Source organism: Schistocerca serialis, chromosome 2 (genome assembly GCF_023864345.2).
Source record: "Schistocerca serialis cubense isolate TAMUIC-IGC-003099 chromosome 2, iqSchSeri2.2, whole genome shotgun sequence".
Lineage (NCBI taxonomy): Eukaryota > Metazoa > Arthropoda > Insecta > Orthoptera > Acrididae > Schistocerca > Schistocerca serialis.
This window is the reverse complement of record NC_064639.1, coordinates 644,968,336-644,985,062: the sequence shown is the minus strand read 5'-3', so window position 1 is coordinate 644,985,062 and position 16,727 is coordinate 644,968,336. Positions and strand designations below refer to the sequence as shown.

At 39.6% G+C, this 16,727-nt stretch overlaps 1 long non-coding RNA gene across 1 annotated transcript in view; it reads left to right on the top strand.

The window, feature by feature from the left end:
* LOC126457719 (uncharacterized) overlaps positions 1 to 16,727 on the top strand; it is an 877,017-nt gene that overhangs the window by 368,180 nt on the left and 492,110 nt on the right. The gene's annotated exons all lie outside the window — the stretch shown is intronic.

Genomic DNA, 16,727 nt, shown 5'->3' with positions numbered 1-16,727 from the left:
CTTCTTCAGCGACCGCAACGGTCGCAGGTTCGAATCCTGCCTCGGGCATGGATGTGTGTGATGTCCTTAGGTTAGTTAGGTTTAATTAGTTCTAAGTTCTAGGCGACTGATGACCTTAGAAGTTAAGTCGCATAGTGCTCAGAGCCATTTGAACCTACTTCTTCATACCAATAAATGATATGTGTAAATTTAGCAAAACTAATACGATCAGTATTATAAAAAATTTTATTTATTTGTCACGGTGGTTTTCGGAGGCTAAGTCAACACACTCGTATTTTAACTCGTCTGCAAGAGTTAAAATTATATATATATATATAGACTTCCAGCGAGCTTGTCATGATTAATTAAAATTTTTTATTATCTGTTTACTCGCGAATTTTACATTCAAGGTGCAGTCACGGTCAAATAACCGCATACGAGGCCACATTGGAAGTATGTGTAACATTTCTCTACTGGTGGCACAAGGAGAAGGAAGTAGTCTACGTGTACGAGACACTGTCTGTGTGGAGCAGTAACACTTGTTCTCTCAGATACCATCAGTACTCTCGTGACAGAACCCCTCACTCCCCCCCCTCCCCCCCCCAACCCCCCCCCCCCCCCCGCGCGAAACTCCGCTGCCCGCCCTTTCCGCCTGTCTTTACCTTCCCACCAGCAACTCCACTCTCGCCCACATTTGCCAAACGTCACCACGACACCCCCAGCCTTTTACTTACTCACTCCACGCGTGTACCGCCCCCTGTTCGAAATTCCCTGCAAACTCTCTCCCGTCATGTTCTTCTGTCAGCATACAAATTACTTCGGCCTGCGTGGCGCTTTGATGTCGAATTACTTTTTTCCCCTCCCTCAGAAGCATAAACCATTTGCTGACTCAAGGGAAGACAATTCCGGACCTTTTCTGAGAAAGAAGATTTGATATTGTTTTCTTACCAAAACAACTGTATTTTGGAGTGATTTTCTTATCTAATATTGAACTGATGTATTCCTATTTGCTTTTAGGAAAAATTTAATTTTTATTTCTTTTTCCGGCTGTGCTTTTCCGCCCGTGAGACACCCAACACACTTTAGCGTCGTTGTTCCAGGAACCTTCATATGTTTCCTTTGCACTTCCTCGACTTCTCTGTCTATGTGTGAAGTCTTAGCGCCAACGGATGCCACGTTCTTTCTTTTCCACCGGAAGTCACGTTATGAAACACTTTTGTTAACTTTGAATTACCTCTTTGCTTTTGCTTTGCTCCCTCACTTCAGCTTCCTTGACTATTGCCTTAGTGATTAGGATGGTTGTCTTACTTCGCTCAATGGAGTAACGAGTTACAAGCAAACAGGAGTTGGAGAGTGGCTTGGCGGAGCGCATGTGGCATTCAGACACATTGCACAACTGTTAGTTTCGATGTGATTAATTACTGAACCTTTCGTGTCTTTGTCATCACACGCTACGTTCAGTAATCAAACACATAACAATTGAAGCTTTAAAGAGGAAAAAAATCTGAAAAATGTTCGGGATCCTTCTGCATAGGCGGTGAAACGCTTCCATAATCTACAATGATAAACTTTTATGTTTAAGACAGCGTCAAATGGTTCAACACGCAGTTTGCAGTTACAATTATAACTTTTGCATCGACAAGAACGAATAGTCCCCTTTACACGCAAGACCTTAAGATTCAGTTAAAATGTCGAAAAAAAACATCGATTGGGAATTTGGGGCGGGGGGATTGAGGTAGCCGTTTGTGATAAAGGAAAAATGTTACTCTCTCGCATTCATCGCTGATGCCGCTGGTGGCCGAGCGGTTCTAGGCGCTTCAGTCTGGAACCACGCTACCGCTACGGTCGCAGGTTCGAATCCTGCCTCGGGCATGGATGTGTGTGATGTCCTTAGGTTAGTTAGGTTTAAGTAGTTCTAAGTTCTAGGGGACTGATGACCTGAGATGTTAAGTCCCATAGTGCTCAGAGCCATTTGAACCATTTTGCACACGGAAAACATTCCTTTCTATTACTTACTAATCACTGCGGCAGAACAGTGGTCAAAGAGTAAGGAAGCAGCAATGCCTGACACTTCACAAAAACTGGAAGGCAGGAGGTGAGTTACTGGCGGAAGTAATGCTGTGAGTACGGGTTGTGAGTCGCACTAGGGTAGCTCAGTTGGTAGAGCACATGCCCGCCAAAGACAAAGGTCTCGGTTTCCAGTCCCGGTCCAGCACAAAGTCTTAATGTGCCAGGAAGTTTCACTTCAATGTTTCTCTCTCAGAAACGCTTTTCTTATTATTGCCAGTCCGAATTTTTATATACTGTCATCAGTTGTTTTGGTGCCAAAATAGCAAAACTCACGTACTATTTAAAATTAGTGCAACTTTTCTTGATCTGAATTCTACCTTCGTTACCTAGTTTATTGCATTAAACATTCTCGTATTTCTTGATGCGTCAGTTCTAGGCGTAACCTCAAGCTTTCGACGATCGCCAGCATCGTTTTCGCCACTGAATCAGTTCCTCACAGTACCATGGAGAGGTCGAGTTTTTGCCCAGAACTGACACAAGAAATGTGAGAGGAATACAAGACTGTCGGCGAGTAAAACAATATTCATATTCAGCTTATAATCGCTGTTCAAGACACTATCCATTCAGTTCAGCTGCACTTCCAAAACATTTACTGTCTGTAACAGAATTACAAAGTTGCAGGAAAACCACAAAGTTTTAAACTGATGACCGCTTTTGAAAACTGAGTTCTAGAAAAAGCAATATTTTCAGGAAACACGTTTATTGAAGAAGTTAATAAATATATGAAACAGAAATTAGTAACGGATTATACTTTTTCTTCACTACTAGACATAAAAAGTAGTTACATCCAAATAATAATTTCACATAAATATTCCATTCATTTAAATGATAGGGCGTCTTGCAAAATTGAAAACTACTGTGTGACGATTCCTTGAAATGACAAGTAGTCGGTTATTTGTTAATAACTTCAAGTTATGTAATTCTTCTAATACATTGGTTCATTATCATATTCAGCGTCATCGTTGCCAAAGTCACTGTTATGGCAACGTTGAAGAGCTTCTACACAAAATATTTTTGCGTCGTCCAAAGAGTTGTCAAAATCCTTCAGTAGCTTCTGTACTCCTTCAGCGTTCGTAACACAGACTTAATTTTCCAATCTTAGTGATGAAGCATTGTCCCTTTCTCTGAAGTTGTTGACATTTTTCAGCACCTCAGCCGAAACTGAATGTGCAAAATACATGTTTGTTTCTTTGCACAGAACACGATTTTTTCCAGCCTTCTAGTATGTGAGAACTGTTGCTTCGCTTATTTTGAAATGGTACTTTTTATTAATGACTTTTTGTTTGTGGAGTTCATATTGCGAAATTGCCAGTTTCTTTCAAATACCATACAAGTGCCATGTTGAGTTAACAGATCATAGTATTACGATGGCAGTTTGATAATTTCCAATTTTCTCACTTCTTTCTGAGTCCCCTATCAGGAGGCATATAACTGTGCCTTCCGATTGGAAAATAAAGCAAGATTTTAGCGGAAACTTTCGAAGTAGTATAGCCATTACTCTGAATTCTTGTTTTTCGAGGAGCATTTCTGAAAAAATTTATACCGTCAGCCTCCGATTCTTCCCTTCTTGAAGTTCCTTTTACAAATTTATTAAAAAAATCTCTTACAGCAGAAGCAATTTCAGTGGTTCGAAGTGGTAGTTTCGTTTCGATCCTTGTGTAAAGGCAAGTATTTTTAGTGTTCTCCATTAATTCTATTAGTGTACAGTTCTATAAGCAGATCTATAGCTAGTAAAATATTTCCTCATTGACTTGAAAGGCGGTGGTTCTGGCGCAAACAAAACATACTCTGATTGTCTATGATTCTTTTAGTTCAATAATATCATGGGACTTACGAGGCTTCACTTATTAAGAATGGTAATTCGTCTTTAAAACGAATGCAAAATAATTTTGTATGGGCAAGTTAAGTTTTGGAAAATTTCTCTTTCAACATATGTTAAGTTTACAAAAAATGTGCAGCATTTCCCGCGTGTTTATTATGTGGTTCATGTAAGAATTTGCTTAGTACTAACTAACGCGATCGACTCTTCTTATTTTAAGATATACGAAATCGTTCATAGGTTGAAATATAAAATTTTGTAGATGTTCAGTTTTGAAAAAACGGTCCTCAAATTCTTCTCCCGGGACTTTGATCCCCTTTCTAAATTTGTCCTTTGTTTCCTGTTTCTTGCTCAACATATAAATTGAGTGACATGGGACATCGGCCACAAACCTTTCTCAATCCGTTGTGAACTATTGCTGCACTTTCACGTCCTTCGACTCTTGCAAGTGCAGTCTGATATCTGTGGAAGTTGTAGATAACTTTTCGCTGCCTGTATCTTACCCTCATTACCTTCAGGATTTTAAAGAATGTATTCCAGTCAACTTTTATCAAAAGCTTTCTTTAAATCTGGAACTATAATCGTGGCGTCGCTTCTGCTCGGTCTGTCTTCTGAGTCGAAGGTTAAGTATGGTCTCGCGTTACCATACAGTTCTCTGGGTTGCAAAATGATGCTTTCCTAGTCGGTTTCAACCAAGTGTTCTTCCTTCCTTCTGTAAATAATTCGTTTCAGAATCTTGCATCGAAGACTATCTAACTGATAGTTCGGTAATACTCACATCTTTGAGCACCTATTGTAAGTAGGCTGTTTATGTTTTCTTATTGGCAACGTTACGTAGCGCTCTGTATGTAAATCACTGGCTGTGCTGTGTGCAGTCTGTGGCTAGTTTGCATTGTTGTCTGCCATTGTGGTGTTGGGCAGCTGGATGTGAACAGTGCGTAGCGTTGCGCAGTTGGAGGTGAGCCGCCAGCAGTGGTGGATGTGGGGAGAGAAATGGCGGAGTTTTGAAATTTTTTAAGACTGGATGTCATGAACTGCTATGTATATTATGAGTTTTCAACGCTATTAAGGTAAATACATTGTTTGTTCTCCATTAAAATCTGTCATTTGCTAACTATGCCTATCAGTAGTTAGTGCCTTCCGTAGTTTGAATCTTTTATTTAGCTGGCAGTAGTGGCGCTCGCTGTATTGCAGTAGTTCGAGTAACGAAGATTTTTGTGAGGTAAGTGATTTGTGAAAGGTATAGCTTAATGTTAACAGGGCCATTTTTTTGTAGGTATTTTTGAAAGTCAGATTGCGTTGCGCTAAAAATATTGTGTGTCAGTTTAAACACAGTCATGTATAATTGCTGAAAGGGGACGTTTCATACTGTTTACTTATGATCAGGAATTATTCCTTGACGTCTAAGGATATTTCGCCTGTCTGATACATGTTGCATACTAGGTGTAATAATTTTGTAACGGCTGGATCTTCGAGTGGTTCCATAAACAAGGCTTAGCTCAATTTAGTTTCCCAAACTCCATCTCCATAGATAGTACGTTAGGAAATTTTTGTTTCATAGTATTTATATATGAGAACAACATCACATTATGCTCATTCATGGATTACTCAAAGTTTGCGTTACTTTCTTTCGGTTTCCTGTCTGGGGTTTCGTTACTTAGCTATTGTCGCAATCTACATTTTATCTACGAGTACTTCACTCTGCTGAAGTTGGTAGTATCGTGCTCTGTCGGCTGCTCACTACGAGTATAACATTTTACTGGTTTTATCTGATCAGTCTTGTTGTTTCATTTATTTCATATACCACAGATTACGTCATTACCTGGACTAGATTGGCAAAACTATCTGGTAAGTGCCGGCCGGTGTGGTCGAGCGGTTCTAGGCGCTTTAGTCTGGAACCGCGCGACCGCTACGGTCGCAGGTTCGAATCCTGCCTCGGGCATGGATGTGTGTGATGTCCTTAGGTTAGTTAGGTTTAAGTAGTTATAAGTTCTAGGGGACTGATAACCACAGATGTTAAGTCCCATAGAGCTCAGAGCCATTTGAACCATCTCTGATAAGTACGTGTTTCTTTTCCTGGTGCCGCTGTTAATTTTCAGTAGCTTACCCTTCTCGAACATGGATATACGTAAGAAACTGCATTTTTCAGGGTATTAGAATGCGGACACGAGCGGTTAGTTATTTCTACACGTTCCCCAAACACGAACGGTTCGTTATTTCTATATGCTCTGTCTCGGTACTGAGGTGATCACTAACGGGCTATGAAGGCTCTTGAAAGCACAATACTGAAGCTCTATGCTCTGTCATCACAAGCAGTTTTCCGGTGTACACTCTGTTTTAATTTCTTACATCACTTCAACACTGTCAGATAATCTGCTACATAGGCCTGCAAGTAGTTTCCTTCTCTTGACGGTCGTATTTGTTGGTGGTCTGAAGACATGGCTTATTTGTCCAAATATTTTGGCTGTAGTTATTGTCACTGTATTTGATTAAGTTACAAAATTCATCATTCTGTAGTTTTCTCCTACCAACTAATATTGGAGAATTTACATTTCCTTAACTTACGTTCTTCCTTTTCTGTGAATGACCAGGTTTCGGATCTATAGAAGAAAATTAGTGTAATGGTGTCGTTAGTCACAAATATAATTAATTTGTTAACGTTTATGTTTACTAGGTGGCAAATTTATTACAATTTTTTATTTACCAGAAAGTCACAGTAGCTTTCAATACGTCAACTGTTGCCAAACTTGTTGCACACGTCTTAGCTGCTCAGAAAGCCGATGCCTGCCGATTGTCACCAGTCCCTTCTGTTGTTTCTACTCCATTTCGGTTTATGTTTACAATCTGTCTCTGCTCTTGTCCCAGCTAATAGTTTTATGTTTTGTTTACTACAAAAATCTTGTGCAAGATATTTCATATTTCATGAACATAAGTACTTCTGCTGTTTCTATTTTGCATCCAGACATCCGTTCATTCATCTCCGTATCCATTCATTAATACTGACGGATCAGCATTTCTGCAGAACGCAATTTTTGTATTAAACTTTACTTTTCGGAGATCATTGTGAAATTCTTTCCGTTTATGTGCCAAAACATTGCTGTCACTGAGATATTCAATTTTACACCCTAAATTATGAAACGTGCGAGAGACTGAAATAACTGAAAAGAAATTTTCGATGAAATTTCACACAATCGTATGGGAGTAACAGTGATCCAATATTCAAAATTTTTGAGACTGAAAACAAAACAGTCTTTGCAAAATTTTCCCTTTTGTTTATTAGTTTCGGTAGGCAGACGTACCTGATGATAACATATCGAAAGCGGTCATAAAATAAACACAAAACCTGTTTTCAATTTCATGAAGAATGTTTTATCTTGCTCTAAATTTCTCTTAAGTTACATAATTTCTACAGATTTTGACAAAAATGGGAAGGTCTTATTCTCTCCATATTTTCCTTAGTGAATGAATATTTCATTTAACACTGCTTGAGCGGCTGAAAGCGTTATAATTAACGCCTTAATTTTAAGACCATCCTTCTATTCTTTTCACACTCTCTTTCTATGTACTATTTCCATTATCTTAATCAGATCCACCACCCACCTCTCCGACTACAGAACAATTATTATGACTGCATAGGCTTCCGCGGCCAGAGTCAGTCGACATAAAAGTTTTCTGGGTATGGTACCGCGTCATAAGACCATTAAACCCAGTGGGAGGCCGCTGCAACCGTGGCGGAAACGTTCGGTTTTTTTTTTTTTCCAACAGCAGTAGTTTTATACATTATAACGCGGTAACATACCCAGAAAACTTCTATGTCGATTTATTATGACATTGGTCCATTAAAGAGAACAAAATATGCGAGAAACGACAGGGTGATCTAATTAGGAAGTTTTTGGAAAGAATGACATTTGGGTCATAATAGAAACGTCGGTAACTATTTAAGTGCTTGTAGTAGACTGCAGGTTTTCCCAAATTGTACATTCCACGGAATAAATTCCACGTAACACTGGTGTTCCGAAGGAAGTGAATAAGTGCATAGCCAAAAATTATTAATAACGAGACGGCTTTTTCCGGCATTTTGTAGATGCTAATTTTTTTATTATAATATCTGTGTTATTAGTTGTGATTTAACCACTAAAAAAAGCAAGTTTTTCTGAATTTTGAAGTTTTTTCTAGCCATCGAAATAATGAACACGTTCCATCAAAGTACCAGGATTCTACAGGTGTTTCACCAGAGAAAACGTCCGGGAACACCTGCTCTACTATGTGAGAAGTATCCGTGTCGACTAAATGTTACGCAATGGCATATTCGCAATCTGCACGTTTCAACGTGTAAAGCATAATTTCAGTTATCTGGAATTTGCATACACAATGGGGTTCAGGTAATGACATTTAGGGCGCAGCAGACGGTCTTTCTAGCATATTTACACTACTGGCCATTAAAATTGCTACACAAGGAGAAATGCAGATGATAAACGGGTATTCATTGGACAGATATATTATACTAGAACTGACATGTGATTACATTTGCACGCAATTTGGGTTCATAGATCCTGATAAATCAGTACCCAGAACAATCACCTCTGGCTGTAATAACGGCCTTGATATGCCTGGGCATTGAGTCAAACAGAGCTTCGATGGCGTGTACAGGTACAGCTGCCCATGCAGCTTCAATACGATACCATAATTCATCAACAGTAGTGACTGGCGTATTGCGACGAGCCAGTTGCTCGGCCACAACTGACCATACAATTTCAGTTGGTGAGAGATCTGGAGAATGTGCTGGCCAGGGCAGCAGTCGAACATTTTCTGTATCCAGAAAGGTCCCTACAGGACCTGCAACATGCGGTCGTGCATTATCCGGCTGAAATGTATGGTTTCACAGGAATCGAATGAAGGGTAGAGCCACGGGTCGTAACTCATCTGAAACGTAACGTCCACTGTTCAAAGTGCCATCAATACGAACAAGAAGTGACCGAGACCTGTAACCAATGGCACCCCAAACCATTACGCCGGGTGATAGGCCAGTATGGCGATGACGAATACACGCTTCCAATTTGCGTTCACCGCGATGTCACCAAACACGGATGCGACCATCATGATGCTGTAAACAGAACCTAGATTTATCCGAAAAAATGACGTTTTGCCATTCGTGCACCCAGGTTCGTCGTTGAGTACACCGTTGCAGGCCCTCCTGTCTGTGATGCTGCGTCGAGGGTAACCGCAGCCATGGTCTCCGGGCTGATGATCCATGCTGCTGCAAAAGTCGTCGAACTGTTCGTGCAGATGATTGTTGTCTTGCAAACGACCCTATCTGTTGACTCAGGGATCGATACGTGGCTGCACGATCCGTTACAGCCATGCGGATAAGATTCCTGTCATCTCGACTGCTAGTGCTACGAGGCCGTTGGAATCCAGCACGGCGTTCCGTATTACCCTCCTGAACCCACCGATTCCATATTCTGCTAACAGTAATTGGATCTCGACCAACGCCAGCAGCAATGTCGCGATACGATAAACCGCAATCGCGATAGGCTACAATCCGACCTCTATCAAAGTCGGAAAGGTGATGGTACGCATTTCTCCTCCTTAGACGAGGCAGCACAACAACGTTTCACCAGGCAACGCCGGTCTACTGCTCTTTGTGTACGAGAAATCGGTTGGAAACTTTCGTCATGTCAGCACGTTGTAGGTGTCGCCACCGGCGCCAACCTTGTGTGAATGCTCTGGAAAGCTCATCATTTGCATATCACAGCATCTTCTCCCTGACGGTTAAATGTCGCGTCTTTAGCAATTCATATTCGTGGTGTAGCAATTTTAATGGCCAGTAGTGTATTAAAGAGCTCTGACGTGCCGAGTTTTCAGCATTACACTGTGCGGATTCCGTTGACTTTTTTTCTGAATGTCTCTGCTGACAGTTCCATAGTCAGATGTAGTCAGTCATTTGCTCCTTTAAAACCTAATCAATTCAAGTTTTAAATAAACCGAAAAAGTGGATATGTTTCAATATTTTCTTCATTAATGTCCACGCATAAGTGTCTTCGTATCAGTCGCAAGAGGCTTTATATTCCGTGCGTCTGCAATGGTGTGTGGGTGACGTGACGTCAGTTGTCGCCGCTCGCGTCAAACGCGACAGCAGCGCAGCGTCGGCGTATCTGACGGCCAGGCGATCAGCCGCTGCGAGGAGGTGGCGTCCTGCGGCTTCCTCCGCCACTGAGCGCTGTGGCGCAAGCGCCTGCGGCCACGTCACGCGGAGGCAGTAAACAACCGTGCTGTCTGTACTCTTAGTTACAACCATGCTGTGCCGCGTCTTTTGGAAGCTAATGAGTCGCCTAAATACTGCATACCAAGCTTACGACACACAAGTTATGCGATAATCTTTTATAAAAATGCTTAATCTTTTACATTGCAAGTCGCCAAACAGTTAACATATCACGAAAATGTTCTCGCTTTTTTTTTTACGAAACATTAGGTTTATATAGCCAAAGATACTTTTTTTAATGATTTTGGACATGTGATAAGGTTTGAAATCAAGATCGTATAATTAAAGCATATCGTACAGTCAAATGGCGGTTATATCTTTCCGTAAGTTTGATATGACTGTACAATGTTACGTAGAATCCGTCTTGATTGCAAAATGTTTATTCATATGAGCGGTTTCGGTTCCTCTAGAACCATCTTCAGATCTGATATTTTGGTTACAGGAGTAACCCGTCCAAGCACAGCGCGACGCAGCATGTGACGCAGCATGTGCAAGTTGCTGTATTTGGACGGGTTACTCCTATAACCGAAATATCAGATCCGAAGATGGTTCTAGAGGAACCGAAACCGGTCATATGAATAAACATTTTGCAATCAAGACGGATTATACGTAACATCGTAAAATCACTGATTGCGGCTATCCTACCAGACATTATGTCTGTTTTTGCAAAGTTGTATGACTGTGGCTCCACATGGAGGAAAAATCATCAATTTTGCGTTATTCTTCGCCTTCTTTTTCTAATTCTTCTTCGGCTTTCAAGGAGCAGGCCATTTCGCCTCTTACGATAACAGAAGCTGCTTTAGCGTCCTCGGTATTCAAAAATGGTGCAAATGGCTCTGAGCACTATGGGACTTAAGTTCTAAGGTAATCAGTCCCCTAGAACTTAGAACTACTTAAACCTAACTAACCTAAGGACATCACACACATCCATGCCCGAGGCAGGATTCGAACCTGTGACCGTAGCAGTCGCGCGGTTCCAGACTGTAGCGCCTAGAACCGCATTGCCACTCCGGCCGACCGGACTTTCTCCATTGTGTAATCTACCGAAAGACTGTACTTTGCCCATCGCGTGCATACTTGAAGTGAAGCAAACACATCCTTCTCGTCTCTGATTTCTTGTTACTAATGTGTGACTTCCTCCTCAGGATTTCATTATCTCTCTGTACACACAACTACAGCGAAAGGAACTAAGTATTAAGCGAATCAATCTAATCCACAAGCGCCGTACGTAATGTTTCATATTTTGTCCGATTGAACACTCGGTTTACCTTAATTTCCGTAGATAATTTACGCTGCTTTGTAGAGGGTTTTAACCAAATGTATGCATCAGTAAGTTGCGACGAGAAATGCGGATGCGCAAATTCAAATTGACGAGTGGGGGATTCATGGGTGGGTGACGTTACGCTATTAGTGTGCTACAGACTTGGAATTTGGGATGAGGGAGTTATGCCTGCGAAAGGCAAAAGTCCTGAGTTCCAGTCTCGGTCCGGCACATAGTTTTAATCTGCCAGGAAGTTTCATTTTATCATATTTATCGTATTTGCAACATAACTTACTGATTTCAAAACGCAATAAAATCCCGTTCCATGAATCAGATTTTTTCATTCTTTAAATAATGTAAGTACGTATCTGAAGTTTTGTTTTACACAGTTTTGAAAATCTGGTAGGTGACGCCCCCCGTTGACTGTACACTGAATAAGCCAATTTCTGCCATTTCTCCTAAGCTTTACCAACATGACAGGGGGTATGATGGAAATTTCTGTCCAGATGTTAGCCTTCAGGTGTTGTAGGGGTCCTTGGAGGGTTAACATAAACACACCACACTGTATCTTTAGATGACTGCAGAGGCCTTTGATGTAAATCTCAGGGATTGGTGTCGGCCCCGTACCGTGTGATCTATTTCTTGACGCATCCACTCAAGTGAACCTGGGCTTCATCATTCAAAAGAAAAAAAAAAGTTGCGTACTCTGGTACGTTTTCGAGAAGTGCCTCACATGCTTTCCTCCAAGAACTGAAAACGCATTGACTCATCCCTAGAGTTTCTGCACAATCGCCATTTTGTACGGATGTTGATGAAGGTGTTCGTGATAAATTCGCCACATGGAACGATTGCGGAGTACAAGGGCACACGCATGCCTACGCTCTAAACGCCGTGGCGATTTGTAACCTCCCCACCGAAAATTAAGTATAGCAAAGTTAAATAAAAATGGTGCCACGAAGCAATATCGTCCCTTCAGAAATATTTAAATAAAAAATAATAAATGGGAGCCAAGTGTAACCTTCCCGCAATGAAATCTACTGATAATGACAATTAAATTTAAGAATCGCAATCTGACCCAAGTGTAAGCTCCCTACAAACATGCAAGACATAAAAATGTTCCAAAATTCAGATCCCCACAAAAATGAAAGATAATTCAATGATAATGAAATTTCAGTGACAATGGAAACTCAATTAGACCGAAAAGTCGATCTTTGGCCCTGTGCAAAAAAAATCAGAATTAATTTCTTACCTCACTAAAACTGCATCTGCTCTTATTTTTCGCCATAGCTTGGAGGAAATGCATCGCACATATTCTTTGAATTTAACTGAAACTTTTGTTTAAGGAAAAACAAGGGAAATATTTTTTCAATTAAATAGCTCTTTTGTTAAAAATGCTTTGAAAACAAAATTATTATTGCGGCACTTCTTGAAAATTAATTACAATAAATATACATTACATTATCTGATGTGCGCAATGCAGCTTCATTACCTTGTTTAACAATATACCTCATTCAGCATCTTGACCAGAGACCCATGTCGACGCCCGCGGACTGCGTCCCACTCGCGACTCTACCCGCAACTGTACAAGACTACAACTGCCGACAGACTGCATGCAACTGCTCTCTCGCAACTGAACTATCTCGCAGGCGCTACTACTCTCTGGTCAGAGATTGTCATGGCTCGCCATCGCTGCATACGTGTTTCATAACCCTCCACTGGGGGCGGGGGGGGGGGGGGGGGGGGGAAATTTGGCAGCGATGGTGAGTCATTTGGACTTGCCATGAGCAACAAATTTTTTCTTAACTAATTAACTTTAAAATTACAGCATATATACAGATATAGAACATGAAAAATATGGTGCACATGTATCAAGTACGAAACATATTAGACAATGACAAAATATGAGTACAAATTATATTAGCAAATCAGAAAAATGTATATACAAATTATTTGATAGATAACAAAAGTGCACACGCACTGAAAAACTCTTTAGCATTTTCAGAACATATAAACAGAATGGCAAAAAATCATGTTGACAAGTGACATGAGTGCACATGCACTGCAGTTCAGAACCTATCAGCAAATGAGGAAATGTATATACAATGAGTAACAAATGACATAAGTGCATACGCACTGGAGCATTGAACATATCAGGAAATCACAAAATGTATACAGAATGAGTACAAATCATATTGAAAAATGAGAAAAGTGCACAGGCACTGAAGTTCAGTAGAAAACATATTAACACATGACATAAGTGTACATGCACTGAAAAACTCTTTAGCATTTTCACAACAAATAAACATAATGGCAAAAAAATCATGTTGACAAGTGACATAAGTGCACATGCACTGCAGTTGAGAATATATCAGCAAATCACAAAATGTATTAATAAATGGCAAAAGTGCACACGCACTGTAGTACTCTCTAGTATTTTTCTACAACAAACAAACAAATCAAGGAGTGTAATAAAGTGCACATGCACTATAGATGTCTTTAGTAACTTCAGGATAACTGATCTTATTAATAAATGAAAGGAAGTGCACACGTACTGTATATGACTTTTTCATTTTACAAGAATTAGGGAAGGAATAGGAAGGATTGCGTCGTGGTTGTAGCACTTAGATTGCACGCAGCTGCACTGAAAGTTCATATCTTTCCACAGAAGTACAACACCAAGTGAGACAATCTGAAGTTCTTTTCCCGGAAGTATTTATCAGCGTAGCCAAGACACTGAAATGTCGTAGTAATATTCCATGTTTTCATTTTGGCAGTACATCAGGTACACCAAACAGTGGGACCATAATAACGTCTCCATCGCTCACGGCGGTCGACAGCATGTCGTGTCAACACCACGCTCTTACAAGGCACACCAACGTAGAATTAGCGCAAAACCAAATATAGTGCTCCATGATCATGAGGATAGACAGGACAAATGGACATTGCAGTAATTCAGGGTAGTTAGGTCAGTAGTTGAAGGACATTAAGTCACATACTAGTCTTCATTGAGAATTACATTCGTAGTTTGCGGCATTTATAGCCCAGTTATTGAACATTTCTGTACCATGTATTTAGTATTAAAGAATAATGTTCATAAATCATCTGATTACAATCATTATTGCCACTTATTGGCCAGTTACAAACGTCAAAAGTCATCATTGAAAATAGGAGCTAATGAATGGCATAGTACTAACATAATTGATCTATGTATACTAATTATTGGCACTAATTGGCCAGTTACTGACATCAAAAGTCATCATTGAAAACAGGAGCTAATAAATGGCATAGTATTAACATAATTCATCTAGGTGTACTAATTATTGGCACTAATTGGCCAGCAAGTATTGAATAATACAAAACATTTTTAATTCTTCCAGTGACATATACAGTATTCAAAATGTTAGCAATGCATTGCTTGGGGTAATTATAGGGGAAGGTAAGAAGAGAAAAAAAAAAATTGCTTCTGTGTTGTTCCTGTAAATGAAAAATGTGTAACGTCATTCGTCATGAGTCAGCTGTAGCAAGGTTGTGACACAACTGGGTAAAAAAAAAATGCAAGTACTAGTATAGGTTTAATAAGTAACAAGTGTAGGAAGTATCATGAAAGTCTTCTCCTGGAAAAAATACAAAATGGATTATTGAGCTGAAAGAAGAAACGCATACTATGCTGAAAAGTAGTGAACTTCGAATTAACAGGTAGTGAAATGTGTATAAAAAATGTGTTCCATAGCTGTCCTTTCCAAAACCTTCAGTCATCAAACCATACGATATAAAACATACTGTCAAAACAAACTGCAACAAATACTTAAATAACTACGTAGCATAAATACATAAACTTCAACATCATCCTCATCTGTAAAGAAAAAACTTCATTATCCATATTATCATAACTTCATTATTATCATCACCTGTAAAGAAAAACTTCATTATTCATAGTAGCATATTCTTCATCATTACTCTTCATTAGCATTCATTATCATCTGCAAAAAATCACTTCATTACTCATTACACAACTATTCCTTATCTCTAGCATATTTCATCACTAAAACTAAGATGTGTAGTTCTGTCTGACAGCCTGCATCAATCGCCTTGCATTCTGAAAGAAAAAATTAGTTAAGACTGCTATTCTACGATGTGTATAGTATATTCTTGTTAATGCTTGTTAATCCTAATCCATTTACTCTTCCTCATAAGATTTTTGCGTCTTCTTTCGTTTATTCCGTACGTGAAATTCCCATTTCTGTTTAATTTATTTCCTTTACGCATCATTTCTTTCTAAAATTGATGAACAAAGATTAATGTCTTGCATTTAAATCATATACCCACTAAATAATGACTAGTTTATGGTGACATAATTAAGCATACAGCATAACATGACAGAAAACGTAATATGTCAAAAGCATAGACAGTGTTCAAAGGCAAAAATGTACAGAGAATATCACAATGCAGCAGCAAAAAAAAAAAAAAAAAAAAAAGGTAGAGCAGTCACGATGTTGAGTTATCATAGGGCAAAAAATGTCAAAGTCAACTGGTGTGCGTTATACCTTAACTATTTCACAGTGCATACAAACAAAACATGAAAACAATCGTACATACATAAGAAAGACAAAATGTGACGTTCGTTGTGTTCAGCTTGTATGTAGTGTAGTTAATAGAGGCTAGAATTAAAGACTTTAATGGAGAAAAAATGTAACAAAATTAACATGTCATTAGATAACATTGCATAATTATTCATAAAATACGTAAGTGTCTCTGGAAAATGTGCATAGTCTGATATGTAACGACAAGAAAAGCGACCTGCTAACCTTACCTTGCCGGGCACTTGCCAAGAAAAAATGCGATAATCAACAGTAATAAGTCTTGTGAATATAATTGCATAAGTGGTCATAAAGATTAGTCAACGGCATCATAGCATGTTACATCATAAAGTGGTTTCATTCAATAAAGGGTTTAACATTGTATACATGGTGGTTCCCCTTACTTTTTCTGGTTCTCAAAGTTTCGACGTGTGCAACATTGGGGTGAGGAATGCTGCGAATCCGATATGGACCTGCGTATAGAAGTTCAAATTTACTGCACTTACCTTTCATTTTGCTGGATAAATAGTGTGTACGTACTAATATCTTCTGTCCCACGTGAAAGTCTCGGCGCGTACAAACCTGTTTTTGCTGTCTTCTCCGGCGCTCTGCGGCATGTTTGATGTTGTTCAGCGCAATGTCATTTATTTCGTGGTGTCGTAGTCGACGAGATGTAGGAAATGTTACTAATTCTTTAATTTTGTTAGGTGGTTCAGCATTTTTCAGTATAACAGACGGAGATAGCATAGTGGATTCATT